We start from the raw sequence: 27,820 nt of genomic DNA on the forward strand, positions 1-27,820 counted from the left end.
GGGACTATATCAAACTAAAGTTTTTCACAGCAAAAGAAACCATCAACAAAATGGAAAAATAACCAAATCAATAGGAAGAGATATTCACTAATGATACATCTGATAAGAGGTTAATATCCAAAATTTATAAAGATCTCACACAATTTAATACCAAAAACAAATAACAATCCAGTTAAAAAGTAGGCAGATGACTTGAATAGACATTTCTCAAAAGAGGACATACAGATGGCCAATAGACATATGGAAAGATGCTCAACATTACTAATTATCAGAGAGATGCAAATCAAAGCTATAGTGAGATGTCATCCTACACCTGTTCAAATGGCCATCATCAATAATAAGTGTTGATGAGTATGTGGAGAAAAGGAAACCCTCATGTACTGTTGGTAGGATTGCAAATTGGTGCAGCCACTATGGAAAACAGTATGGAGTTTTCTTAAAAAATTAAAAATAGAACTAATTTATGACTCAGCAATTCCACTTTTGGGTATTCACTCAAAGAAACCCAAGACACTAATTGGAAAAAATATATGTACCTTTATGTCCATTGCAGCATTATTTACAATATCCAAGATATGGAAGCAACCTAAGTGCCCATCAATAGACGGCTGGATAAACAAGCAGTGGTACATATGCAATGAAATATTACTCGGCCGTAAAAAAGAATGAAATCTTACCATTTGAGACAACACGGATGGACTTGGAAGGTTTATGCTAAGTGAAAAAAATCAGACAGAGAAAGACAAATACCATATGATCTCATGTATATGCGGAATCCAATAAACAAAATAAACAAACAAACAAACGAAACAGAAACGGACGGTTGCCAGGTGAGAGAGGTATTGGGGGGCAGGGTGAAAAGGGGGAAGGGATTAAGAAGTACAAATTGATAGTTAAAAAATAGTCATGAGATGTAAAGTCCAGCAAAGGGAACATAGTCGGTAACATGGTAGCGACTACGTACAGAGCCCCATGGGGACTAGACTAGTCGGCGGGATGACTACGTAAATTGCATAAATGTCTAACGGCTTTGCTGTACACCTGAAACTAACATAAAATAATATCGAATGTCAACTCTAATTAAAAAACTTTTTAAAAGGGGGAAAAAGTGAAGGGAAATAAGAGGCTCGAATTTCCAGGTGTAAAACAAATAAGCCAAGGCCGTCGCTGCTGTAAATGTGGCAGACATGACGCTGCATGATGTCGGAGGCAGGCGAAGGAGCCGAGCTGCTCTCGCCTGGGTTTTTAGGGATGCCTGCCCTTCAGATGCCTCATGCTGGCTCTCAGGGGCCGTGCTGAGCGAACCCCGAAGCTGCAAAATGGCCACGGCCGCAGCCGAGCTCCAGCCAACAATGAGCACCAACAGCGCAGGGAATATAGTCAATAATATTGTGATAACATTGTGTCGGATGGTTGCTGGACTTACCATGGTGATCGCTTCTTTAGGCGTATGAATGCTGAATAACTATGGCGTACACCTGAAGCTAATACAATATCGTATGCTAGTATATTTTAATTAAAATCTTAAAGACAAATAAACAAGTAGTTGCCCCAATATTTCTGTTACCCCTCATTCCACTTGGATTCTGAACCAAGGGGTGTAAGGCATGGCTGGGAGGGGGCAGGGGGTGTCATTCAAATGTGAGCACCCAGTTGAGTCTTCCCTACAGCATCCTATACTAACCCTGGGTGGGAGAATACAGAGGAAGTGACCTGTGCCAAGGTCCCCACAGAGTGTCTCAGGCCCTTCCAAGTCCTTTCTGGGAAGAGTTTTCAGAAAACATCCTCCTTTCTGCAGGGCTGTTTCTCTCTTTCCCTAATTAATTTCTCCCAACATCTAACATTAGACACATAAACAGTGATTTCTGGTCTAGGTCAGACACTCCATAACTATTTATAATTCTGCAGGAAGTCATTACTCTCTTTTTTTCAAGATGACTGATTTTTTTTTAAAAAAAACTAATTATGGCAGTTCATAGCAACAGAATTTCAAAAGGTGGTTTGGAGACAGAATGACCTGGTAAATAATTATTTTCTCTCGTACCCAGCTCTCTAACCACAGGAAGGCCTTTTATCACTGTCTCCCTGATGAGTGGCTTTTAGGAATTAACTGCGAGTCAGAGAATTGGGAAGCAGAAAGGAGATGTGATTTGCGTCAAAGCGCAAGGTTTTTAGAGTATTAATAAATATAAATGTGTCCTCTGAGGGCAGGCAGTGTGTCTTCAGAGCACTGGATGATATTTAGAAAAAGTCTGCAAAGAGTTTCTGAACTGCGAGGTAGAGACTATTGGTGGTTTGGCATCAGGCTGAAAGTGATAAGATTTCACCCCAGTAAAAACAGGTAAACACAATCAAGAAGTTTCCATTTTCCGAGGAAGATAAGAATTAGGTACAAACCATTATAAAGACAATCGCACAGTAATTAAAAGTATGGGTCTTCTACTTCTTAACTGTGTGACATTAGACAAGTTATTTAAAATTCCTGAACTTCAGTTTTCTCCTCTGCAAAGTGGAGATAATTCTAGTACATTTCTCACAGGGTCGTTTTGGACATTAAATGAAATAACATATGTAAAGAGCCTTGGACAGACCCTGTACTTAGCATTTAAAACTTCTGAGTCTATTATAGTAGCTATGATTTTTGAGTGCCTAAATGACTTTCCCTCCTAATAATAGCTAGGGAGCGTCATTCCCAATTTCTAATTTTGGAACCTGAGGCTCAGAAAAAGAAAATAACTCATGCTGCCCCTTGGATGACAATTGTTGCAAAAGAGCGGAGACAAGGGCAGGAACCGGAAAGGTACGGGGCCTATTCACAGCATGGCCTCCCAGTGACCCGTGACATCTGTGCCCTCGTGGAGGCCTCTCGCACAGTGAGAGGGCTGGCCCTGCAATAAACGTGGCAGAAGCAATGCTGCATGACGTCAGAAGAAGGCTGAAGGAGCCCAGCTGCTCTCGCCTGGGTTTTTAGGGATGCCTGCTCTTCAGACGCCTCATCTCGGCTCTCAGGGGCCAGGCTGCGAGATGCCCAAAGCTGCAACATGGCCACTGCCCCTAGCCGAGCTCCCAGCCAATGACCAGCGCCAACTGATACCTCGTGTGCGTCATCTTGGACATCTATCTAGGTCAAGCCTCAGGATGACTTCAGCCCAGCACCCATTTGACTACAACTGTTTTGTTTTTCTGATATATTTTATTCAAACACCCGTCTAATCACACATGGTTCAAGAACATCCAAGTAAGAAACCAAATAGAAACAGATGTTAAAGACTGGTCTTCAGACATCACAGCCAGGGATGCCACGCTCGCCTACGATCTCGCCGATATAGCCACAGCCACACCTCGGTGGCCACCAAGCCACTCGGCAGAGCTTCCTTAACTGTGAGCTGTTCGAAGCCGCCGGTTTGAGCACTGACTATATTTCCAAGCTGGAATAGCTGTAGGGATCTCAGCAGAAGCCGGAGGTACGAGCTCGACCATCGTGCCAAAACGTGGCCAAATGAGGCTTTCAGGAGTGTTTACCAGTGCCGGGGACCTTCTCCGCAAGGTTCCAGACAAACTGAGCCATTGTTCTAGCATGGAAAGTCTACAAGGACTTTTGAGAAACCCATGTAGGAACTTCCCAGGTGAGGGGCCCCATGCAAAATACATGTAGAAAGATGTAAGGGAAGCCTTCTCTCAATGATAATCTAAAACACCGTAACTTTTCTGGGGCCCATCAGAACTAAAGTTACAAATCAACTTGGTGAACTTAACCCCAGGAAAAGACAGAGCAGGGGAGACAGAGGCAGCTTCGCAAAAGCGGGAGGCGGGGAGGGGCCCACAGGGTTCGATTATAGTGATGATATATGATTTCATACATAGGATGATGTTTTTTGACAGACAGGGTTGTTTGTCACATAATTCTTCATTCATTTCTGTATGTCCACACTATGGCATAGTGTTACAGAGGCCTGGACTGAGAAGGAGATGACCTATTTTACAGACAGACACTGATCGCAGCTCCGTGACCTTGGGGACTACGCCCATTCTGGCCCCTGCCTCCTCTCTCTGGTTGTGGCTGCCGGCTGCTTGCTGCAGGAATCATGATGATGACGGTGAGTGCACTAGTGCGTCGGAGAGTCACACTGGATGGAGCAGGGAGGCAACTGAGACAGGGAGGCCAGGGCACCCAAGGACAGGTGAGGGCTTTGCCACACCCACAGCTGGCAGGCCAGCAAAGTCCCGAATACCTCCTGCCCCTCCCTGTGCGTTGGTTAATGTGCACAGCTTCAAACAAGTCACGGAGCTCTCTCCATGCCACGCACGCGTGCGCGCACACACACACGTACACACACACACACCCTGTGGTGAGGAACCGCAGAGCAAAGTCGCTGAGAACCACTTTACCAGCAAAATAAACACTGAAGCCAAATGGCTTAACGAGTTAAATGAAGCAGGGACAATAAATTGCCTTAATGAATCTTGCAAAGACCCAAAGGCACAAAAGCCCTGAGAGAGGTGGTATGTGTTTTGCAAAATACTATCTATAAAGGAGCTACGAAATGCCAAATACTTTGAATACTTTTAGCATTCTTTATCTCCAATTTATATAAAACTAAAGTTAGATGTTTCTGTCCTGTTTTGCAAGTGAGAAAGCCAGGGCCAAGAGTACAGGGTAGTGGTTATGACATAGGCTCTGGAGTCAGATTGCTTGGGCTTGATTCCCACCTCTACTGCTTACTCGCTATGTGATCACAGGCGAGTCTTCTCTGTGCCTCAGTCATCCCTTCTGTGAGATGGGCATAACGATGGCGCCTGCTTTTAATAAGTGAGCGAGTGTATGTAAGACAGTGACATCCCTGGCACAGAGTCAACTCTGAACGAATGTGAGCCATCAAGTCACTCATCCGAACCCCACAGTTAGGAAGAGTCTGACTCCTACATCGCATCCTTTCCAAAGGAATATTGTTCGTGGTTGTGAAATATTAGTTTAAATAACGTAAGTTAAACAGAGATAGTGTGAGCTCAGCAACACCTCCCCTCCCCCATGTGCCAAAATCTCCTCAAGGTGGTGTAACCATGAATGACCAGATGGCTGTCGAATGCTTTACTTAGGGTCTCTTTTTTTTTTTATGCAGTTTTAGCTCATCAAGACTCCCTCTTTGATGGAATCTCATTCCATTATGTTATATTTAGGTCACTAAAGATCTTCAGAGTACAATAGATATTGTTTTTGCAGTGTGAATTTAAGAATATCACGCAAAATAAGACTCTGGGATAAGATTATAAACAGACTTCCGTGTAATACAGGTTGTTAAAGAGACAGAAAGATAAACGGATTTAAAAAATGTGGTGTATATATGCAATGGAATATTATCCAGCCTTTGGAAAAAATAAAGCTCTGACGCATGCTATAATGTGGATGAACCTTGAGAACATTATGCTAAATGAAATAAGCCGGCCACAAAAAGACAAATGTATAATTCCACTTATCCGAGGGACCTAGAGTAGTCAGATTCGGAGTGACAGAAAGTGGAATGACGGTTGCCAAGGGCTGGGGGTGGGGAACGGGGAGCTAGTGTTTAATGGGCACACAGTTTCAGTTTTGCGAGATGAACAGAGTTCTGTGGACGGATGGTGGTGACGGTTGCACAAAAACGTGACTATACTTAATGTCACTGAACTATACGCTTAAAGGTTGTTGAGATGGTAATTTTTGTGTTATGTGTTTTACTGCTTATTATACGATGTGAATCTTGGAGGAGACCAAGGGCATTATAATAATAATGAAACTTATAAAGCACTCGTGAGTTTCTTGTTGTAAGACAGGCTTAGAATGGATCGTGAATGAGTGGATGCCAAGAGATTGATAAAATCTAAGAGTGCTTAAGCTTTGTCACTTCTCTGTAATGCTAAAGCCACAGCTATTGGATGGACTCCAGAAATCCTAACACCTGTCACTGAGGGTTAGGAAAGAAACCAGATCATCAGTTGCCGAGATCATTGCAGACGAGTGATTTCTAAGGGAGTACCTCTTGTGAAAACCTAAGGTTTCTAAATAGAGGAAGCAGGTGGGGAGGGGTCAGTCAGCTCTTCCTCGAAGGCCTCTGTGTGTCTAGCACAGAACTGGGCACTACTGAGAAACTACAGCTGTAAGGTGGAGTTCTGTACTGGAGGAGCTGCCAGCGAGTCAGAAGATACGATTCCATTTAATTAGGACTCCAAGTAGTGCTAACTTGCGTGGACTCAGAATAAATTTCATACAGATTGGGATATGTGGAGGTTTTGTGCCAACTTGGCTAGACTGGAAGTGTGTTTCCCACAATTCCCTTCCCTGAATGGTTTCGGATTAGAACTGGTCACAAGTGAAATCTGCAATATTATGCTCTGAGCGAGGGTCAGCGTTGGTCCCACATGCCGGTGCCTGTGGCCGCTGACCTGCTGGCTCGTGTTGCTGGCCGGGGTAGCAGTTGGCCTGCACCTCCCCCAGGCCTCACCAGATCTCCTCCTTCAGCATCTCTGAGTCCTGGGATAAGAACATGTACAGCCCTGCGACAAGGAGCACCAGCTTCTCCATCAGTGTTAGAGGCATCAAGGAAAGATGCGAGTTCTGACTTGTCCTTGTGGGTTCCAAACTGTCCTCGCTCTTCCCCGCTTTGCGTTCACCTTTCCTTCCCACCTGCTGGCCGTCTGACCTCGAGGATCTTCAGGCCCAGCACCGGAAGTGGCAGTAAGTCTTACACAGACTTCTTCACCACCTCCTGCTGCTGTATAGAGTCAGGCTGAAAACAGAAGGGTCCATGTGAGCTCAGCCTGAAAGGTTCAGATTTTTAACCACTTCTAATGTTAACCACTTCTAATGTTACTTTCCAAACATCACTCACCCGTGCCTACGGGATAGACTTGGTGCCGTTATTTTTCCATGTTATTTCCATGTCTGTACATACCAACCCCTAAGATATATTCATTCCTGTGTCAGTCCTGGGCAACCTTTTTTTTTTTTCACTCTGCCTGATGCTCATAGCTTTATGATTGATAAACACCAGCCAAGATCATAAAACCCACTAGGAAAAAAAGGTAAAATGTGAAGCAATTGTAAACACATAGCTTAGTACAATCATAAGGATGCTATTTGAGCTTTGGAATTACAATTGAGGGTGAATCTTGGCTCCACCCTCTCTAGTTATTAGGCTTTAGCCAAGTTTCTGAACTTTTCTGAGCCTCAGTTTTCTCATCTATAAAATGGGAGAATAATCCCTTAATTATTGGGTATCTGTGAAGATAAAATAAGAAAACGTATATAAACTGTTTACTATAGTGTGTTTTAAGTCCTTAGTAGTATACCAAATATGTGTATGTGTACACATGCACATGGGCACGCGCGCACACACACACACACACACACACAGAGCAGCCTGTCTCTCCATTATGACTACTCTTGGTGGGGAGGGGATTATTTCAATTACTGTGTCTTATCTCTAGTAACTGGGATATTTATTATACAATGAATAAGTGGATGGATGGATGGATGGATGGACGGATGGATGGATGGCAATTTTTGTTTTGCTAAGCATCTCTAGAATAGAAGGGCCGGAAAATTCTTGAATTTGAAACAGAAGTTAAGTCAAGGACATACCTGCAGAGAAATCGCTCAAAGCTACTGCAGCATTAGGCTCTGCCAGATCTTTGTCCTTGGTTCCCCAGGGTTTGTTCTTCAAGCACCACACTGTTCCGTGTTTATTCCGCACACTTTTATAGCCTTCAAATCCCTTTCATGAACACGACGTCATTCGATCTTTGCAATAGCCCATGACGGCAGGAAACGTGAATATTAGTGTCTCCATCTTGCAGAAGAACGTTAAGAGGGGCCGAGCAGTCTGCTCTGATAGCTAACCAAAGGCTGGTTCCACCGTGAGCCGTAGCCTGACCGGCGTCACTACGCAGAGAGGCAAAGAAGAACCACGGTGGCCATGAAAAAAAAAATGCTGCTTTTCCATTATTGTAAAATGATGGAGACTGTATCCTAGTCTTGTGTAACAAGCAAGAGGCTACCAGCGGGGAGCCAGGGCTCTAATTCTGGGTCTGCTTTTATTGGCTGCCGTTTGGCATGGGGAAGGGGAAATGCACAGACTGCAACCAGGCAGATCTGAGTCTGAAGCCCAACGCTGCCACTGACTACCTGTACGTTCGGCAAGTTACTTAATCTCTTGGAGTCACACTTTTGTCAACCTACAAAATTGGGATAATATTAAATACTGAAGCTTAATTGAGGTGGTCTAGCAAAGTACTTGGAACCTAGCAGAGGTTCAGTGATAACCCTCCCAACTCCGTTCTCTACCCGTCTCCTCCACAGTGGAATGAAGAGAAACGGTACCGCGTAACGGTTAAGAGCATGGATTTGGGAGCCAGCTTGTCTGGGTGTAAATTCTAGCTCTGCCATCTCTGGACTGTGTGACCTTGAGCAAATTACTTAACCTTTCTGTGCTTCGGTTTACTCTTCTATAAAATGGAAATAGTAATAGGACATACCTCACAGAGCTGTTAGAAAGATGAAAGAAGTCAACATTGAGAAGACCTGGCATATATAAGCATTACACGTTTTCCTTTTTTCTTTTCTTTTCTTTTTTTTTTTTTTTTGAAGCTTTGCAATTTGAACCTTTACTTAGTGTCCATGAAACTGAACCCTTACAATTTCATGAACACTAAGTAAAATTCAGGCATCACTCATTCAGTAAACATTTGTTGTGCGCCTACTGTGTGCTGGGCAGGCATTTTGCTAAGTTCTCAGAAGGACTGCCCTGAGTCCAGAAGCCTGGTAAAGAGGTGCTCAGAGGGGCAAACAGTGGGGACCCTAGGACCAGGCCCAGCTCATCAGATTCGGTGTGCGCTGGCCTGCAAAGGGAGGCCATATGAGTGCATAATGAGAGATAAATCAATTCACTATAGGCTGGATCACCTCATACTCCTCCAGCTCTACTACCCCACCCCACCCCCAAATTCTGCAGTGTCATCCAAAGCATTGTGGGGGCTGTCTGGTTGGAGCGCCAGGGAGAAAGAAACAGCAGACTTTGTGATCATTCCAGCTACTCTACGTGAGACACCGGCTCTGTAAGCAACTCATTCTGCAGAATTTGGCAGGAATAAATCCAAGTGAGAAAATGCGGGAAGATGGAGAAAAACTCAGCATCTCAGCGAGCTTCTTTGCCCTGGTCACTATGATATCAGCATGCATTTAAGTCCATTTGGGCTGCTCTAACAAAATGCCACAGACTAGGGGCTTCAAAACAACAGAAATTTATTTCTCACCACTTTGGAGGCTGGAAGTCTGAAGTGCCAGCATGGTCAGGTGAGGTGCTCTCTTCTGGGTGGCGGACGTTTTCCTGTGTCCTCACTTGGTGGAAGAAGCTCGGGAGTTACCTGAGGTCCCTTTTATGAGGACAATAATCCCAATTATGAGGGCTCTGCCCAATCACCTCCAAAAGGCTCCCCCTACTAACGTCATCATGTTGGGTGTTAAGATTCCAACCTGCGAATTTGGGGAGCACACAAATGTTCAGGTCATAGCACCATGTTTACTGCCCTCAGCACATAACACAATGCGAAATTATTTGTCTACTAATTAAGGTGTGACTTTCCCCATAAGAATGTAAGCTCCATGAAAGTAGGAATTTCACCTGATTTCTTCCCTATCATACCCCTCCTCTAGAACAGTACATAATAGGCACTCGATCAATGTTTACAGAATGAATAAATGAATGAGTGAAAAATATGTCATCGGTTTGAGACATGAGGACAGTCCTCAAACCCTCATTTATAGAGTCCATTACTAGTCAAAGAAAAAACTTAACCAACTTCTATTAGTCTAAAACTTTATAGTGTTCATAGCACTAAGTATGCATTTCCTGATTTAATCTCGACAATAAAACAAGATAACTATTATTTCCATTTTAAAGGTGAGAAAATAGAGCCTCAGAAACATTCAATGCTATCCTCAAGATCATACCACTAATAAGTAACAGAACTAGAATGCAAATACCCAAGTTCAAGTTCAGTGTTTATTCTATGCTTGAAGAACACTTTAAAAATGAAAAGCACTTACTTCTTTCTAGGTCCTCTTTAAATTTATGTGTCCATATTCCCTAAGATAGGACCCAAAGTAATCTCTTTACTCAAAAAAAGTGTGTCCCAGTGGACAGAGCTGAGGCTGGAGTCCAGTCCGGAGCTTCAGGAACCGGTTAGATACGTCTTAACACGTCTCAGCAAGCCTCCATTTCTTCTCTCAAGCGGATGTAATAACACCTGACTTGTCTGCTTCACAGTGTGCCATGAGACTTCAATTAAAAAAAAAAAAAAAGATTTAAAAAAGTGGTATTAAGATGTAAGCTCAACATTACAAAGAATGCCAGGACTCTTATGTCCTAGCCTCCCTGATTGGAGATCTGATCATAAAGGAGGCTCAAATGCCCCCACCCTCACCTTATTTCAATCTTATCCCAGTGACGACTTTTCCGGTATCTGACCCTCTTTTCAGAGCCCAGATCTAGGATTAGCTAGTGGTGGTGGAAACTCTGGGACTATACGAAAACCCATTGAATTTTAATCTTTAAATATGACATGTGGATTATCTCTCGTTTTAAAAAATAAAAAATAAAAAGAGGCAATCGTTAGTCCTAGTAAGAGGCACAAAGACCTACCTAAGATTGTAGCCAAGGTAATATAGAGAAGACAAATTAATTGTAGGAGATTTTGAGGAAGAAAAAGAAGCCAAATATGATTATGGTTTTAGGCCTGAAAATGAGGAAGGACGGTGGTGCTTTTAACAAAAAGAAGGGTGAGCAAGTCTGGGAGAGACAGTGATCAACTCAGTGTAGCACACTGAGTTTGAGATTTCCGTGGGACACACAGGTGCATTCGTGTATCAGGAATCTGGAAAATTGCACCTGAATTTATAGGAATGGGGAGGACTTGAGAACTATCTACATGAAAAGCCATGGTTAAAGATCAGAGATTGCTGAGTTTCCTCAAGATTTTTTTTAAAAAGGAAGAAAGAGCCCACGGAGATTTTATACTTCCAAAATTCCAAATCTTCTCTAAATTGGTGGGCTCCAGTTCTTGTCAATTTATGAGTTCTTTGTGTGTAATCGATCTGATTATACCTGGAGTGTGGCTTCTCTCATTTTTTAAAGGACTTCCAGCGTTCATCTCAATTTATAGAGTAAGGTGCTTACTATGCATTCCACGTGAAGTGGATGGCAATACACTTCTAACTAAATTGCAAATATGGATTTCAGTGTCTCATATTCTACATGAGAAGCAGAGGGAATTTAGGTACAGATATTGACTACAGTTATATTATGTATATTCCTGGAAAAATATTTGTTGGTATGATTTTTCTGAAGCAGGATCATAAAAAAATATACATATATACAGCTGTTTTCTAAAAAGCCCTTTCTGATCACTCCAATACCTACATCTCCTGTGTGTCTATTTTTCCTCTTGGGATTTTGGAATTTGGTCTTTTTTTTTTTCTTTTTGCGTGCTGTGTAATTTTTAATTAGATGCCTGACACCATGGATCAGAGCTTGCAGAGTCTCTGGATACTGTTGTCTTTTTCCAAGTAGGGATAAAGTTTTCTTTTCTTCCAAGCTGATGAAGGACCAGTAAATCACACTGAACCCACCTAGGTTTAGTTTTAGGCTTTGTTACTGATCTACTTTGACTTTTCCCTTACTCCTAGGGCATAGTCTTGACTCTGAGGGATTACTTTTGACTCAGGCCTCTTGGGGCATTAACTGAAATCTCAGTGTGTTCACCAAGGCCTCTCTGCTTTGGCAGGACTTTAACTCCATCCTCCATCTCCCCAGCACTGTTCAGTGGCTAAAATCTCTGCTGGGTACTTTTGCCTCCCTGCTGCTACATCCTTCTGGGTGTCTAAAATCTCACTTTGCGCATGTGCAACTTAGGAGTCATCCAGTGACTTCAGGGAATTTTTTTTGCATATTTGGAGGCTCACTTATCAGTGGTCCCCTCCTTTCTGGTGGCCCCAAATGCTGAGGAGACGTCTGTGAGCTCAGCACAGTGAGGTAAGCTCTATTCCCCTAGATGAGAATGAGAAGTCGCCTCAGGTAACAACCTGAGGTGCATGGGAAATGCATTTGATTTGATTTGACTTGATTTGATTTGCTGCCCTTCCGGACAGTGTTGGTTACTTCCCGGTGCTTTTAAATATATTTGAAATATTTTGCCCATGTTTTATCATTGTCGTTAGTGATCACATTAAGGTAACATGTTACTCCACCCAAATTAGAAATCTTTGTTAAGAACATAAAAATATAAATAAGGATTTGGGAACCTATTTTGGAGAGGGAAGGCAGAGAGGAAGCCATCACAGATAGAAGGAAATGAGCAAGAGGAGGAAAACCAGAATTTGGCAGTCTTATAAAGGCCAGTGCCATGGAGTTGGCATTATCAGAAAGAAAAAACAATAGTCATGAAAAGGAGATTAAAATAAGGACAGTATCCCGATAAGGAGCAGAAGGACATGAGTATGTAGTGTTTACCGATTGTCCCATGTGTTTATCTTCACCAAACGGCAAGCTTTGGGGGTAGGCGACAAGTTTTGCAATTGCATGTATCTTCACAGAACAGTTCTGAACACTCAGCATACAGTTGCTCATAAATTATATGATAAGGAAAAGTTCCCAATATTTGAAAGGTCTGCGTTTGAGAGAGGCAGGTGTAAAGCTGATAGAGAGGTCTAGTTCAGCGTGTCCTTAGCTGAAGGGCTGGGAGACGTGAACTTAGCAGAGCACCCCATCCCCCCGCCAGACTATTTATACCCACCAGCAAATGTGCCAGGTGCATAGCATTCAGTTCATGACTCAGGAACACAGTAAACGAATTTAATTCCAAGGATCCCAACTCACACGTGGAGAAAGGGAGTCTGGCTTGTGCCTTTCCTGTCATCCTCTTGCTAGCGACGCAAGCAACAGCCGTAAGTTAAACAGATGCCTGTGAGCACTGAGCTCAGGTACCCAGGTTTGGGGTCTATAAGAAAGATAATTTCCTCCGACTCGTCTGTCACAATATTTTGCCTTTTCATTTGGTGGCAAGAATACCAGTGTGTCCACATCAGCCAGTATGACAACTGGAAATTCCAAGTGTTGCAGGCAAACATCCTCTTGGTTTCTCTACTTAGTTACCCCACTTCACCTCACCTCGCCCCCATTCCATGGGGAAAGATGCCGATTTTCATGGCCGTCTTCCTTCCTGTAAATACTCAGTCCGTTTCCAGGCTGTACAGAGACATCTATACAGTAGTCTAACCCAAAGGAGCATTTCATGGACCAACGAAGTCACAGGGAAGTGGAGCAGGAAGTGGCCCTGTGGGACCACCTGACACAAAGGGCAAGGTAGGTTAGTGGTGACATGTGTTGGCCGCTGGAGCTGGACTGCCTGAGTTCAAATCTAGCTTTGCTACTTTTTATCTTTGTGACCTTGAGTAAACAGTGTCGTCTCTCTGTGTTTCAATTCCCCTTTAGGAAAAATAGGGATGATAAGAACACTTTCCTTGTAGAGCTGTCGTGAGGATAATACAGCGCCTGGCTACCCCTCCGACGGCCCGAGAAAGCTCATCCTAAACTGCACAACACTCCGTAAATGTGCAGAATGATTACCCTGCCTCTCTTTCCGGCAGACTGTTATTAGCTAATCCTCACTGTTGTGGGTTTCAGGAGACAGAGCTGTTGAACCACTCAGCATTGAGCAGGTCAGCGTTTGCACTGTGCTGGGGCAGACGTCTCTCTATGTGGCGAGGATGGTGCTCGCTGGCCCAGGGACGAGGAGCAGCCAGGATGAGAAGGCTCTGGCTGGGGTGCCAGGCAGGCAGAAATAGGGGACGGATGGAGACAGACTCTCTGAGAAAGTCATCGCCAGCCCACACTGCAGGAGAGAAGCAATTGCCATCTTCGTCTTCTCACCTCATTCATTCGTACACACTGGATGGATGATCACCACAAAGAGAACGCTTCTGAGGATACACTGCATCTGCAGTAGACTGATTTGAAAATCGCTTCCTGTTAGCTTAACAAGAATGATATTAGAGTGCCGAAGAAGCAAATGCAGAGAAGGCTTTGGAGTCTGACACACCAATGTCCCAAGCCTGGCTCTGCGACTTACCAGCTCTGTGACCTTGGGCAAGTTGTTTAGCTTCTCTGGTTCTGTTACCTTGTCATAAATGGGGATAAGGATCTTTACCCCACAGGGCTATTGCTGAGTGTCGAAAGGGACGGCATATGTGAAATGCCGTGCACATACTGCGCCAGGCTCAGAAGCAGCAAACGAGATGATGACCGTATGTCTCCTTCTTCGCTCCTCAAGTGAATCATTATGCTCAGGTGTGCACAGGTAGAGCGTTCAACTGCTTGTTCGCCTGTCCGCCCCCTGCTATCCAGAATTCCTAGAACTGAACTCTAATTGCTCAAACCGTGACAAAACTCCTGCGTGTCTTATTCTATACGGTTTATAGTTCCTATGGTTTTCCTTGTCATACTTCGTAATTTTGAATTTACCGATCTCGCTACAAAAACGATGTTCATTACTTTAAAGCATATAGACCTACGTATGCTGCCACCAGGTAGCAGTCAGTACTTTACCTAGAGCGATTTCAATAATTTCCTAAATTTAGAACCCTGTGCAAGGCTTTTTTTTTTTTTTTTTTTTAACCAAAGTTACCACGTTTTGTGTTTATTTTCGTCAAAGTCCCCTAATCGGCTGGGACCATGAACCACTGATATTTCTATTACCACTGCATAATCTAGTATTTGGCACAGACAGTGCCCGGAAAATCTTTTTTAAGTGAGCTTTGAATTTAGATATTCTTTTTACTTAAACCATCTAGTTTTTTTTTAAAATCAAATTCAATACTCCTCTCTGCACAGTGGTTTACTATGACTCAGGATAAATGGTTTTGTGCCCTTTACACACCCAAAAATAAAGTATCTGTTCACATGAACGACTCGCTAATAAAAGAAGCTCACCAGAAAGGTCAGACGATCCTAGATACTTCCAAAGTGTGTTCCACCTATTTTTTCTTACGTATTTCAATGCAGCTTTTCATGGAATCTCACCATCTAATGATTAAAAACAAAAATAACAACAACATTGCTGTTACCATCTGTCGAACGCTTACCATGTACCTGTGTAAAGCGCTCCACGAGTGCTACCTGAATCCTTGTGGCGGCTTCATTACAGGGTCAAGGAGAGGGCAAGTTGGACGCATTTGGATGCCTGATGTGGTGGCTGCCCAAGGTCACCTGGCTAGCAAGCCAAATTTAAAAGCCAGAAGCTTAGACTCCAAACCCAGGACTGCTCCCCGTGGCACCTGAACACCTCCCTGCCTGGCGGTCTGGGCTTCCCAGAATTGATGCCACACATGTCACGTCACACCTCAGTTTTTCCCTTCTGTGCACTTTCTGCTTCGACCAGAGAACCTAACTGTTTAACACGCTCTGCAAAGCCTGCCAAGGCTTAGGAGACACCTGCTTCCTGGAATCCCATCACCCTTCAAGACCCAGGTCAAACACTGTGTCTTTCAGAAAGCTTTTCCTGATGCCCCCGTCCACCATCATGACACACACACAACAGGAGTCCTCTCTGACCTGGCATAGCATTTTCTCGGCACTGTTCCTGTGCCACTTTACACCTCACCCTGGTATTTCTGCTTTGTGTACAGAGGTCCCAATTCTGTCTCTACTGGATGCTGCTCACTGGGAGGCAGAATCTATGTGGGAGCCAGACCTTAATCCACACAGCTCCCAACACAGGAGATGGTAGATGGAAGCCCCTCCTACTGCAGCCACATGACTGGAGTGGTTTTGTCTGACAAGATAAGTCACACAGATTCCCCTCCTTACCTTCTGGCTTCTCTCGCACCCCTCCAACTTAACTGATTTAGTGGGATTTTGTGGGACTTACTAGTGAAGCATAAAATGGACCCGCATGCTGCTGGGAGCCACCCAATTAATCAAAGGGCTAGAGAAAAACAAAAATGCTAGATAAGATCAAAATAAATAATTGCCAAATTAGTCTCCATCTGTGTCTTGTTGTCAACAAACAGAGCCCGATCTTCCTGCCTGCTCAGACTGCACGATGAGGCTTCAACCAAAAAGCAAGAGTAAGGAACTGAGAGTTTCAGAGATAAGCCGAGCCCCTGAATTCTGGGGGGAGAGAAGTGGGGAAAATTCCACTGACTCCACTGGCATTTATTAGGCAATTCCTACATATCGGTCTGATGGGCCCTGGAGATAAAATGGCAACAAAGGCATGTCAGTCCAAGAGCCGAACAGGTGAGTAGGCCCATAAAGAGATAGGGAAGAGAAAGACAGGTAACTTAGCCTTGGTCGTGTGGCCGGGGGAAATCCTGTCACTGCCTTCAGTCCTGTGTCTTCACCTATGAGGCGGGGATGATAACCAGGCGGCTAAGAATTGTCAACTGAAATTGAAAAGAAACGTTTTTAAAATTTACACGAGGGCCCGGCTCACACTCGGTGCCTCGTCGCTGTTCTTTCCCTTCCGCCCCTGGCTTGGAGCCCATTTTACCGGTAAAATGCCGGAGGAAGCACTAACGGTATCGAGTGTGGGGTGTGACAAAGGCATTTCTTTTCACATATTTTTTTACTTGCCTATTTTACTATATTCTTATGACTTTTTAACTAATAATGGTTTATAAAATATCCTTCACACATTTATTTTTTTTACCCACTTTTGAAAATTAATTTTAAGCCAAGTTAATGATGACTGTATCCTGAAATTTTGTCTTCAAATCCTTTATGTCTAGTGGTCTAATAAGAATTTCAGAAAACTTTATACCACTTGCCGTGTTTTTAGAGGAACATATAAAATGTCATTTAAAACTGAAATAGTTGCAAAGAATTAAATTTCCAGCATATCTCCAGCTTTATCTCTGTGAAAGCTGAATAAGCCTATCGTCAATGGTTGAAATTTACATATTGCTTTAATACTTGAGCTTTTTTTACAATCCCATGCAGAATAAATGTGTCATAATTAAAGTTCTTTATAGATTCCCTATCATACTTTGCAATGAAAATAACTATAAAATTAATTTTAATTGGTTTTAAATTTCCTGTTATAATAAAGATTCGTGTCAAAATTTTTTTTATAAATTCAATTATCATTATAGTTATTCATGGAATTGATCAACTCGATAAATATTTATTGAACAAAAATGTTTTTTCTTCCAATTAATTCATGTACTCATGAATTATATATTGCTTGAAAGAGATAGGTTTATCGATTATAATTCTATTTTTCATTTCATAGCTTCAATCACTAAGTAAACTTATTTACAAAAATAACATGGGATATAAAGAGCTGCGATGTGAGATTGCTGTTTAATTCTTTAAAGTCTTTGCAAGACTGTGACAAAGAAACATAATTAGGTTGATTAGAATTTTCTCAAATTATTTTGAAAAGAAAAGTACTGGAACCATCTGATTTTAAAGGATTGGTTACCCAGTCATAACAAATGATCCCCCAAATCTCAGTGGCCTACACAAAGGCTTATTTACCTCTCATGCTACATGCTTACATGGTTCTGCTCCAAGTCATTTTCCCTCCAGACTCAGACTGCCAGAGCAGTCTCTATCTGGAATTCTGCCATTGTGGTAGAAGAAGGAAAAGAAAGGTGGTAAATCACAGACTGGTTTTCATAGTGTGCGCTCACATTTATTTCATGGTTCATCAGCCCCATTGCCATTCTTGAGAGCAACGGGGGCAGGGCTATCTACTTCCAATGAGAGAGGTGCTCCAACCAAGGGCCCTGAATGGGGATCAATTGGAATCCAGGTCCACGCCATGCTTAAGATTTGGATGTTTATCTTAGAAGCAATGAAAAACCACTGAGAACCGTTTTCATTTTCAATAAATCACTCTGCTGTAGTACAGAAAAAAAAAAGAGGTTGGAAATGAGCAAGGGTGGATCTAGGGAGAAAAATTAGGAGGCCACTTTAGTTTATAAAAACAGTTAGTACTTTAGACCAGAGTCATGGCAGTGGAAATGGAGAGAAATTAATAAATTTAAAAGACAGAAGAATCTAGTGATGTGCAGAGAGAAGAATGGGTGAATGACTCTGTGCCCCCGAAGGGCGGGTGGTGATGGTTATGCAAGAAACACAGCTGACCTGATCACTCATGTCTTACAGTTGCTGACTCCAGTATTTTGAGAAGTCCAGCTGTTCTAGTCTCTGTTCATTCTTAGGTTCCCTATGTTCTCCTAATAAATATTTCCTTTCCTTTAAAAAAGCAAGCAAGAGGTAAGTAAAGAAGGGAACAAATGGATTAATAATGTGATGGGCTGCTGAGTGAACTGACGAATGACTGACACAGCTACCAGGGGAATTTATGCCCACAAATGTTCAGAGTGAAGGGAAATTAGACTCAACTAGAAGAAAAAGAACGGCCTCCCCACTGGGCATGCCACAGAGGAATCCCTCCCTCCCCTATTAATACATCAGCATTCTCTATTCTTCCAGGCAGCCTGGACCAATTTCAGCACAACAGAGAAAAGAGGAGGTGGGCAGGAGAGGAAGAGGGGAGGGAAAGGGAGGCAGATGATGAATGGGCTCCAGGGAACAACCACATCATCCTTTCCCTGCCTCCATGTGGCCTTCCTACATTTCCTTTTCAGAATCCCAAACTTGACTTTCTGGGGCGGGAGGCCTAGGAATTCAGAAACACCCCAAAAGAGCGTTTCTGTATCAGCAGTCATTTGGGGCAACCACACAGGAACCTGGAGCCTGGGGTCCTCACGGGCACAGAAAGCTCCAGATCCTCCTCTGCCCTGGGCTGACTCACAGCCATGGAGACATGTTCTAAGGCTGAACCACAGCATGTCAGAGCTGAGGGTTTCCAAGAACTCATTCACCCCAGTGCCTCCTATTGCAGGTGAGAAACCGGAAACCCAGATAGCGGAAGGAATCCCTCGGGGCCACACAGTGAATGGCAGAGTGGTACTGGAAGCTACCCTCCAGATGCTTGCTCAGACAAAATGCATTTCCTTTAGAAGTTTCCAGAGTGATGCGCACTTCTCAAAATGATTAACAGTCCTGAAAACTCATAATAGTACCCAGTAGATACTCAGTGGATGCTTGTTGACTGAATAAGTGAGAAAAGGACACAAAAAGCAGGCCTTGAAGCTGGGAGTGGACACCAAATCCTGTCTTCAAAAAAGAAGTCTTGCTTTTTTTCAGTGTAGCTGAAATGGGGCTTGGGAAAGGAAAAGGCACGCCATGTATTCTTTTGCAAATAGATGACAAAAAGGTGTAGGTAGAGGATATGAGCTGGTACATCCCAGGTAATTAATCACAGAGGGACGCAGCAGCGGGACGCTTAACCCAGCTCTGTCAGGCATCACAGTAGCTCCCGCAAGGTTCCTTGAAGAGGGTGGCCACGTGACCTCCAGCTAGCCAATCAGCATAGTTCACCCTCCTTGGCCACGGTGATTGGCTCAGGGCCGGGCATGTGACCAGTCAGGCCCATGCGTCAGTTGTTAGCGCTGGAATCACGGGAAAGGCGGGCACTGGCGTGGAAGTAGGTAAAGGGGAAGGGTGGGGGCGGGGGTCGCCCGGCAAGAGAGATGTTCTATTTCTGTTGGAATTGGTGGTTGGAGTGCTGGGGATGGGAGTAGGATAACTGCCTGTGGCTGTTGGCGGCCATCTTGCTCTCAAAAACGGAAAGCCCCCCTGAGAACACAGCAGCACAGAGGGAAGTAAAGTAAGCAAAGACAAGAGGTCAGGAGAGGTGATTCGTGCTGACATCACGAAGCACCAAGGTACAGCCTTTTGTGAAGCTATCTGCATAAGTTATTTCTTCTGGTTTTGGTTGTTTGCTCTTTTAAGCCATTTTGGGTTTTCTGTCACTGGCTGTCAAAAAAATTCAAACTGTTCTTTCCAGCTGGCTAAATGGAGTACCCTGGAACTGCAGCACTATGGATTTAGGTCAGCTTCAAGGAAGGATCCCTAGACAACACTGCGAGACTCCATTCTAATCTGGAGATCCAAATAAATTCAAGCAATATCTGTTGAGGGATGGCTACAGGCTAAACCAAATCAATCCTCGTGGGATTAATCCTGTTAAAGTGGCAACTCATGTCCCCATTGAGACAAGACCGAGGCTCAGAGAAGGGAGGTAAGTGGGCCAAAGTGAGGAGGTGAGGAGACAGAGTGCACACCCACATTCTGCTGTTTGCATTCCGAGAAGCCACAGGATGTAGCTTGACCACATGACAAAGGCTAAGGCATCCAGCCCCGTGCTGGGTATGCTGTGGTACCTAAGAGTTGGTAACTGCCATGTCAGGAGACTCACGGAAGCATTTTGCACTGAAGGGAGGAGGGGACCTTCCTTCAAAGTCATCACCATACCCTCCCACCTCCTTCACACCCAGCATCCCTTTCTGTTGCTTTGCTTGGCAATTACAGAATCGCTCTCATGTGACCGACCACCCAGGCAGTCCTCCACTCACAGGCTGGCATCTGGAGCTGCTGCAGGGGAAAAGCCTTTGCCCCCTCCACTATACCTGGTGACATCTCCTTTTGGGGGGCCTCAGGGGACCCTCCTTCCCTCTTGCACACCAGCGGTCTTTTCCAGAACATGCAGAGAACCTCACCCCATTTGGAACAGGATGTATCCATCACTACCTGTTCCATGTTTCCTTTGAAACTCAGCTTATGTACGTCTTTCTCTGCACCATGGCCTCCTATGGCTGTCACAGGAGATTGAGTTGGCAATAAATCAATAGCTCAACTCTTGAAGACACTGGTGATGCAAGATCTGAAGGTTAGGACCTCTCACTTTGAGATGAAGAGCCTTCAGGATCCAGAAGCAATGCTTGGGTCAAAGTGATTTCTGATAGCTGGAGGCTTCTGACCAAGGAAGGGACAGGTGGCCAGGTCACTGAGCTTCCCCGAAGGCCCACTGTGTGCAGGCTCAGAGTGCAGAGAAAAAAAGGCAGAGGTCTACCCCGAATACGCGTAAGCCATCCAGCCAGAGCACCATAGCGTATGATTTGCTTTCATGGGTGAAGGGAGAGGGAACAGGGGCAGAGACCTAAGTCTTCTGGGGTACTAGTTAAGGACAGAGAATTTTCAACTGAGACTTGAATCCTGGAGTAACAGAAAACCCTACTAAGAGTAGCTGAAACTACAAAGGCATCTAACATTTCATGTTGAAAGATGATTGAGAGATGGGAGGCCCAGAGGTGGTCTGGTGGCCCAACAATGTCATCAGTGGCTCAGATGCCACCTACCTCTCTATTCCACCGTTGATAGAATGTTGGTGTCACTTCCTCATGGTTTTACTATGGCCGCCTCCACTCCAGCCAACACATCTGCATAGTTAACACTCAAGACAGAAGCAAGGAGACACCTTTATCCCTGTCCATCTCTGTCTTTTCAGGAAGGAAAATCTGTCACAGAAGCCCCCGTAGACTTTCTCTAATATCTCATTGACCAAACTGGGTCACCAGTCCTTGCCCCAACCAGTCGCTAGCTGGGGTGAAAGTGGATGCCGTAACTGGCTTGGGACAACTGTGATTCCTTCAAATTGAGCTTCCCCAGGAAAAAGGCAGTGTGAGCAAGCAACACCATCCTGCCATAGAGGAGCTGGACAAGGAGACTGAGGGTTCAAGGCCAAGGGAACAGAAATGCAAGAGGAGTAGAAATGCAGAGGTGCAGGAGACACCTTGGGTACTGGGGATTACTGGTGGCACAGTCACCCTCACACTCAGTGATTCATTACTGCAGGAGCACACTGCAGGTGGGAAAGGTGAGCAAGGTCTCATAGTACATTTTATTCCTGGAGCAGGGCAGGCCACAGGCAATGGGAACTACTGAGAGACACCGAGCACCTGCGTGAGCGTGGTAGCGGGTGGAAAGTCACAGGGGTGTGGAGGGCCCATGCCTTTGAGGAACTGAGCAAAGCCATTTTTTGACAGGCGACACTGTCACACATGATGATAATTGACAGGCGAGAGGAAACATGACCTTAATTAATGACCTTAATGAGCGAATTTGCTAATGGCAGCTACCTGTTTCTGGATGTTAGAATGCACACACACTCAGCCCAGTTCTTTAGATAGCTATGACGTCACGTCTGGGACACCTGCACCTCACCTCTCCCACCTGCCCTGGGCCCAGCCTTCAGAGCCACCTACAGCGAAGGGCATCTGAAACAACCTAACACTTCACGTTGTAATTCACACAGGATGCCCTCACCTCTGAGTGCGAGGGTGACTGTGCCCCAGGTTTCAGAGGAGGAAACGGGAGGAAAGGAGCTTGCTGGTCAGTCAGGGTGAGATTTGAACCCACAGCTTGTCCCAGTCCACCATGCCACTTTGTTGGGGGGTTGGGGGGGTGCTCCTTCTAACTCCCAGCCAGAAAGTTTGCTGACCTTCCTTCTGCCCCTGCGCCGACTCTCCGTTTCCGGTGGCCAGACCCAAGAGGGACAGGGGAAGGCCCGACTCCTGCCATAGTCAGGAAACAAAGCTACACTTTATTGTCCTAGTGTGGACCTAAGTGGTAGTTAACACAGGCCACAGGACCAAAAGTTCCCCTGGGTCTTTGTGCAAATGCTAGGCGATGTGAGTGTGGGAAGGTAGCGCGATGTCTGCCTTTCCTCCCTGCAGCGGGGCTCACCACCTTGTCCCGTCAGAATCACATTGGAAGTTACTGTGATAATTTTCTCTCTTTTTTTTCCCCATTAGTTGTTCTGATAAAGTCCCAGTACTACATCACTGCACGCTTCTCAGACTGGAGGATGCACAGCCCTAATTCTGTGCAAAAAGGATGCAAAACAGAGTATCCAATGTATCTTTCTGAAGCATCAAGTTTATTACAAGATTTGGAAGAACCAAGTACTTGAACAAAAATCATCACCCTCATGGAAGAAAAGAAGAGCAGGGGAGGGGAGAAGGGCCCCAGGAAAGACAGTCCAGTCTCTGAAGATTCACCCAGGGTGATTCGCTGCAGCTTGGGCAGCCTCTCCTCTTGTCCCTCAGGGGGCTCCAGGCCATCCTCCAAGCTCACCAGGTATTTTGGGTACGGTGCTTCTGACGGCCACGGAGATGCTAGGTACCCTCCTGATGTGAGTCCCGTGCAGAAAACTCCCCGGCAGTTTGCACACCTCCATCGTATGCTGGACCCAGTCCTCTCGTCCAGGGGACGTTGCACACATACTGTGTACTTCTTGCACTGCTGCCACCTGCAGCAGTTTGTGTCCAGCCTCTGGCTGATCTACCCCTCCACGTGGTCAGGCTCCCTGGAGTTCAGCATCTTTGAGTTCAGCATTTAAAATGCAAGAAACCCCAGCTTGACCTCCCCAGAGTCTTTGTAGCCTGGCCTTAGTCCTCTGCAATTTAAACGGGTTCTACCCTGGTCCCTTTGCCATGCCCTTACTGGATGGCCAAAGGCAGAGCTTTCTCAAAAGTCCGAGAACCTCCTAGCCACCTCCCGCCAGAGATGGCTGGTTCCCTCTGGGGTTTCACTACTGCTGCTGCTGCTGCTGCTGCTGCTGTTGCTGCTGGAGGGGAGGTCCCCAGGGTCACACTGGGGGACTGGCAGCCTCTCTGGCCTTCTGTCCTGACTCTTGGTCCTCAGGCTGCTGATCTGCCCACCCTGCAGAAGCTGGAGCAGTCTGGCTGAGCCTCCTGGGTTGAGGAGGGACAGTGGCTCTCGCCTCAAGGGTATGGAAGGGCTTTCCCACAATGGCGCCACCTCCACTCTGTGTTTCTTGGTGCTCAGGATGAGGCGTGTGGCCTCACACTGTTATACCTCTTGCTTTTTAATGAGTCCTTGACCTGGTCCCACTCAAATTCCAGGTTCATCATTTTCTTTGTCACCCAGGGGTCCATATCTTCACAGGGCCATTCACTGTAAGGCCTGAGATCTTCTGCCTGGTTCTTGTTTAGTCATGAATTGCACATGATTTCTCTTAAACTTCCTCTGTTCCTGGGGTCAAGGGTCATGAATTTCTTTAATAACTTTCCCAGTTCAAAAGAAATGAAAAACGGCACACGGCATTTCCTGCTCAGTACCTGCTGCCACAGCTCCCACAGTTTCTTTCCCATAAAAGGCAGAGTCCCAGTCATCTTAGGCTCCATATGTCTACTGGAGAACCGTCATATTTTTGGCCCAGAAAGAGTTCTCGGGCAGCGTAATAGGCTGCCACAGAACGTCCTCAACTTACTCCCACTGAACTGAGCGCTGAGTCCAAAGTCCGCAATGTTTATGTTCATTTGCGCATCCAAAAGCACATTTTGTGGCTTCAGGTCCTTGTGGACAATGCCTCTCTGGTAGCAGTCCTGCACAGCGGACATGAGCTGCCAGAAAGTGCCTTGGGCCTAATTCTCGGTCACGCGGCTGTGGTCCTGCAGGTGATCGAACATGTCCCCTCTACTAAGGTGCTTCGTAACCAGGAATACTGTTATCTTGGTGACAATCAACTTGAATAACTTGACTATCTTCGTGTGTGTCAAGCCTTCATGCACTGGTTCCTTGGTTCTGTGATTCTGTGGTTCCTTGTTCCTAGCACCCAAAACTCTTGGAATTTTCTGAGCAATAAGAACTGTGCCCTGTGAGGCGGACTTTGTTCTCTGCGTCGAAGTGCTGCTTTGGCCCCTGGCTTCTGGTTGAGTTGGATCCATAGAGATGTGAAGTGTTTATTCCCTAACTCCTTGTTGGGCGGCCGTGGGTTGATCTGGTCCCAATGGAGGCCTGTCAGGGCATCTTTTCCACTCATCTCCCTCCCTCTGGGTTCTGGTAACTGCTTCCTTCCCTTGCACATCAGGCCTGCAAATAGTAACAGCTCCTGGTGAGTTCCCAGCTGGGGCCGCTGCACTATTCTTTTGTTGGTCTTATTAAACCCTACCCTAAATTCAGAAACAAATAGTTTATTAAATGCTCTTCAAAATATCCAGTAGGAACTTGCCATTAGTTCCCTTCCAGGATCCTGACTTAGAAAAAATGCAACAAATAAATGTTTGCAGAATGAATTATTTGACTAATGGACTCAAATAAAACTATCCTATTTATATATCTATGTATCATTGTAATCCATACCAGAGATTCAAACCTGTCTGATGACTAAAATTGTCTGGGGAACTTTTTAAACAAGCATTGTCAGGCATATCTCAAAAAAATCTAGAGTTCGGTCTGGGAAATGTCCATGTGTGGCTTTATGACTCTCAGTGTGAATCTCATGATCAAGATGGCATGAGAATCTCTGATCTAGATGACTCCCTCAGAATCCCTGGCCATCCTGGCCTAGATTTGGAGGCTGTTAAAGACTTTGACCGCCCACACTGCTCATGGTTGGTTCCCAGAATAACTGGGTTCAGGGGGAAAAAAAGAACTTGTTGTCTATTTCTCTTCAGTGGGGAAGGAGGGAGAGGGGACAGGGAAGAATGTTCTCCTGTTATAAGTAGCTACTGGCTATTGAAGTGCTGGAAGGAAAAGATTACTTTAGCTATTAGTTAAACTAACCTGTCCGAAGAGCATCCATCTGCAGGGAACAGTGTAGAAGAACCACTGAAAGCATCGTCTTGGGAATCTGCTCGTCTGTGTTCCAGTTCTACGCACTGTTTGACTGTGGGTTAGGAATTCAGCATTTTTAAGCCCCATTTTCCTCACGTGTAATATTCATCTGTTCATTCCTTTTTCAGTCCATCAATCTATCCATCTATACAACCTATGTATCCACCCACACGTACATACATGCATCTACTTACCTTCCCGCCGAACCATTATCTGTTCTTTCATCCATCCTTCCATCCATCTGTCCATCCATCCATCCAAATCATCCAGTTATGGTCTATGATGTCATATGGTACCATTAGAATAGAATGCTTATGGTTCTTTATAGTCTGAAATTCTGCGATTCCATAAAAATTAATGGACAGGGGGCTAATCATCTACAAAATGAACCGCAGGCTCAGCAAGCCCTCTAAGAGCTCACATCCAGTGGAGAAGATCAACACATGTAAGTAGAGCGGAAGGCAGGAAGTGAAAAGAGCCTAAGGGAGGTATGAGTGGCAGCGTGAAGGGCGGGGCTGGTTGAGGGTCTAAAGTCCTGATCCACACAGAGAAAGGTGGCCTCGTGTATAAAATGTGTGGCAATCAGCACTGTGGGTTTGAGGGGCACCAAAAGCCAGACTCGACCTCCCCCAGTAGCCTGTGCCACACTTCAAATTCCTACCCTCTTCTGCACGAGGCATCTGTTTCCCGATGATCCCTATTTAAAGCATAGATTTCCTGGGAAACACACCAGTCAGTACCTACCTACAAGATTAGCAATCACACCATCTGTGATTTGGGGATCTTATTTTCTGAACCTGAAATCAAGACATGAGACATGCATACATGGAGACAAAAGGTCTGTTTGGAGCCTAAGCTGCCTTAGAAAATCTGCCTCGTATAGATGCTGCGGCTATAGAATGGCTGAGCCTGAGAGATCAGAAATTCTGTTTGGGGGGAGGTTGAGAAATCTGGTTTTCATCTCCATCTCGATGCATTGCTGGGCAAAGAGCATCCAGCAGAGAAGAAGAAAGGGCACCCGAACAGCAATAAGAAGGAACCAAAAGTCAAGTGAGAACAGCAAAAGAAGAGAAGAAACGGAGACTAGCTACAAGGATGCACAGTGCTCGGTGATCAGGGAGGCATTAGCTATTTTTCTGTCTTTCTCTTCCTTCCAATAACCCTCACTCCAGTGTTTGGGGTGGGGTACATGTGAACAGACACACGCACAATGCTTATATTGCCTGTTCTAGCTGTAAATTGGCCTGTACAGACTGCCCCAGAGGGCAGAGGGCAGCCTCTCTGGGGGATGTCCCTACAAGATGTGCCCTGGGTCCTGGGCTTCTTAGGAGCTTTGGTCAGTCTCCCAAGGGGAGGGCATCTGACGTTGGACCCAGGAGGTTTTCTGGACCTATGTCTTCCTGCCCTTATATATGCAGAAGTCACCACAAGGAGAGTTCAGACAACAGGAAGGACAGATACTCAGGACTCAGCTTCCTTTTTTCTGAGAAGCGTAGATTCTGCATCACAGCAAAGGCTCGGTAACTCAGATTCTATATTGAGATAAAGAAGGTCACACTACAACAGCAATCTCTAACAGACATCACTTCTTTTTGAACACGTGCCAACCCCAGATGCCAGCCGACACATGGTAGGCCACTGAAAAGCGGGTTTGACTGGGAGAAGATCGATCCAGGTGCTTGTGCCAGATGCTTGGTGTGCTCTCTCTCATCATGTTAGACTGAGGCTCCTGGAAGAGAAATGACCTGCCCAGGGTCACCTAGCCAGCCAGCGCTGGACTCCAGAGACAGGGGTTCCCAGGGCCCTCAAGCCTGAGCACTTGAAACTGACTATATTCCCTGTGCTGTACTTTACATCCCTGTGACTACTTTTATAACTGGAAATTTGTACTTCTTAATCCCTTTCACTTATAACATAATAACTATGTATGATGTCAGATGGGTACTAGATTTATCGGGGTGATCACTTAGTAAGGTATATAAATATCCAATCACTATGTTGAATACCTGAAACTAATATAGTATTATATGTCAACTATAACAGAAAAATAAATTTTTAAAAATATCAAGAAAAAATATTAAAACCAAAAACCTCGGCACTCATCAGAATCTCCTGGAGGGCCTTTACACAGACTGCAGACCCCACCTCCAGAGGTTCTGATCCAGTAAGTCTGAGGTAGGGCTCAAGAATCTGCGGCTCTAACAAGTTCCCAGGTGATGCTGATGTTGTTGATC

General features: G+C 45.0%; 2 long non-coding RNA genes across 3 annotated transcripts; one reads left to right on the plus strand and one right to left on the minus strand.

Moving 5' to 3' along the window:
• Nucleotides 1–2,790: 2,790 nt before the first annotated feature.
• LOC118612012 lies at nt 2,791–22,859 on the plus strand. Of its 2 annotated transcripts, XR_004954653.1 has the most exons (4): nt 2,791–3,626; nt 3,942–4,097; nt 19,954–20,187; nt 22,760–22,859. It is a non-coding gene; the product is annotated as an uncharacterized LOC118612012 (long non-coding RNA). The 2 variants fall into 2 exon arrangements; XR_004954652.1 differs by lacking the exon at nt 22,760–22,859 and having other exon boundaries at nt 19,954–20,662.
• A 4-nt stretch (nt 22,860–22,863) lies between these two features.
• On the minus strand, nt 22,864–27,503 carry LOC118612011. The gene is made up of 2 exons (XR_004954651.1): nt 25,536–27,503; nt 22,864–24,842 (listed from the first exon to the last, which is right to left on the minus strand). It is a non-coding gene; the product is annotated as an uncharacterized LOC118612011 (long non-coding RNA).
• Between the last annotated feature and the right edge of the window lie 317 nt (nt 27,504–27,820).

Source organism: Rousettus aegyptiacus, unplaced genomic scaffold (assembly GCF_014176215.1).
Source record: "Rousettus aegyptiacus isolate mRouAeg1 unplaced genomic scaffold, mRouAeg1.p scaffold_m13_p_15, whole genome shotgun sequence".
In the NCBI taxonomy this organism is placed as follows: Eukaryota; Metazoa; Chordata; class Mammalia; order Chiroptera; family Pteropodidae; genus Rousettus; species Rousettus aegyptiacus.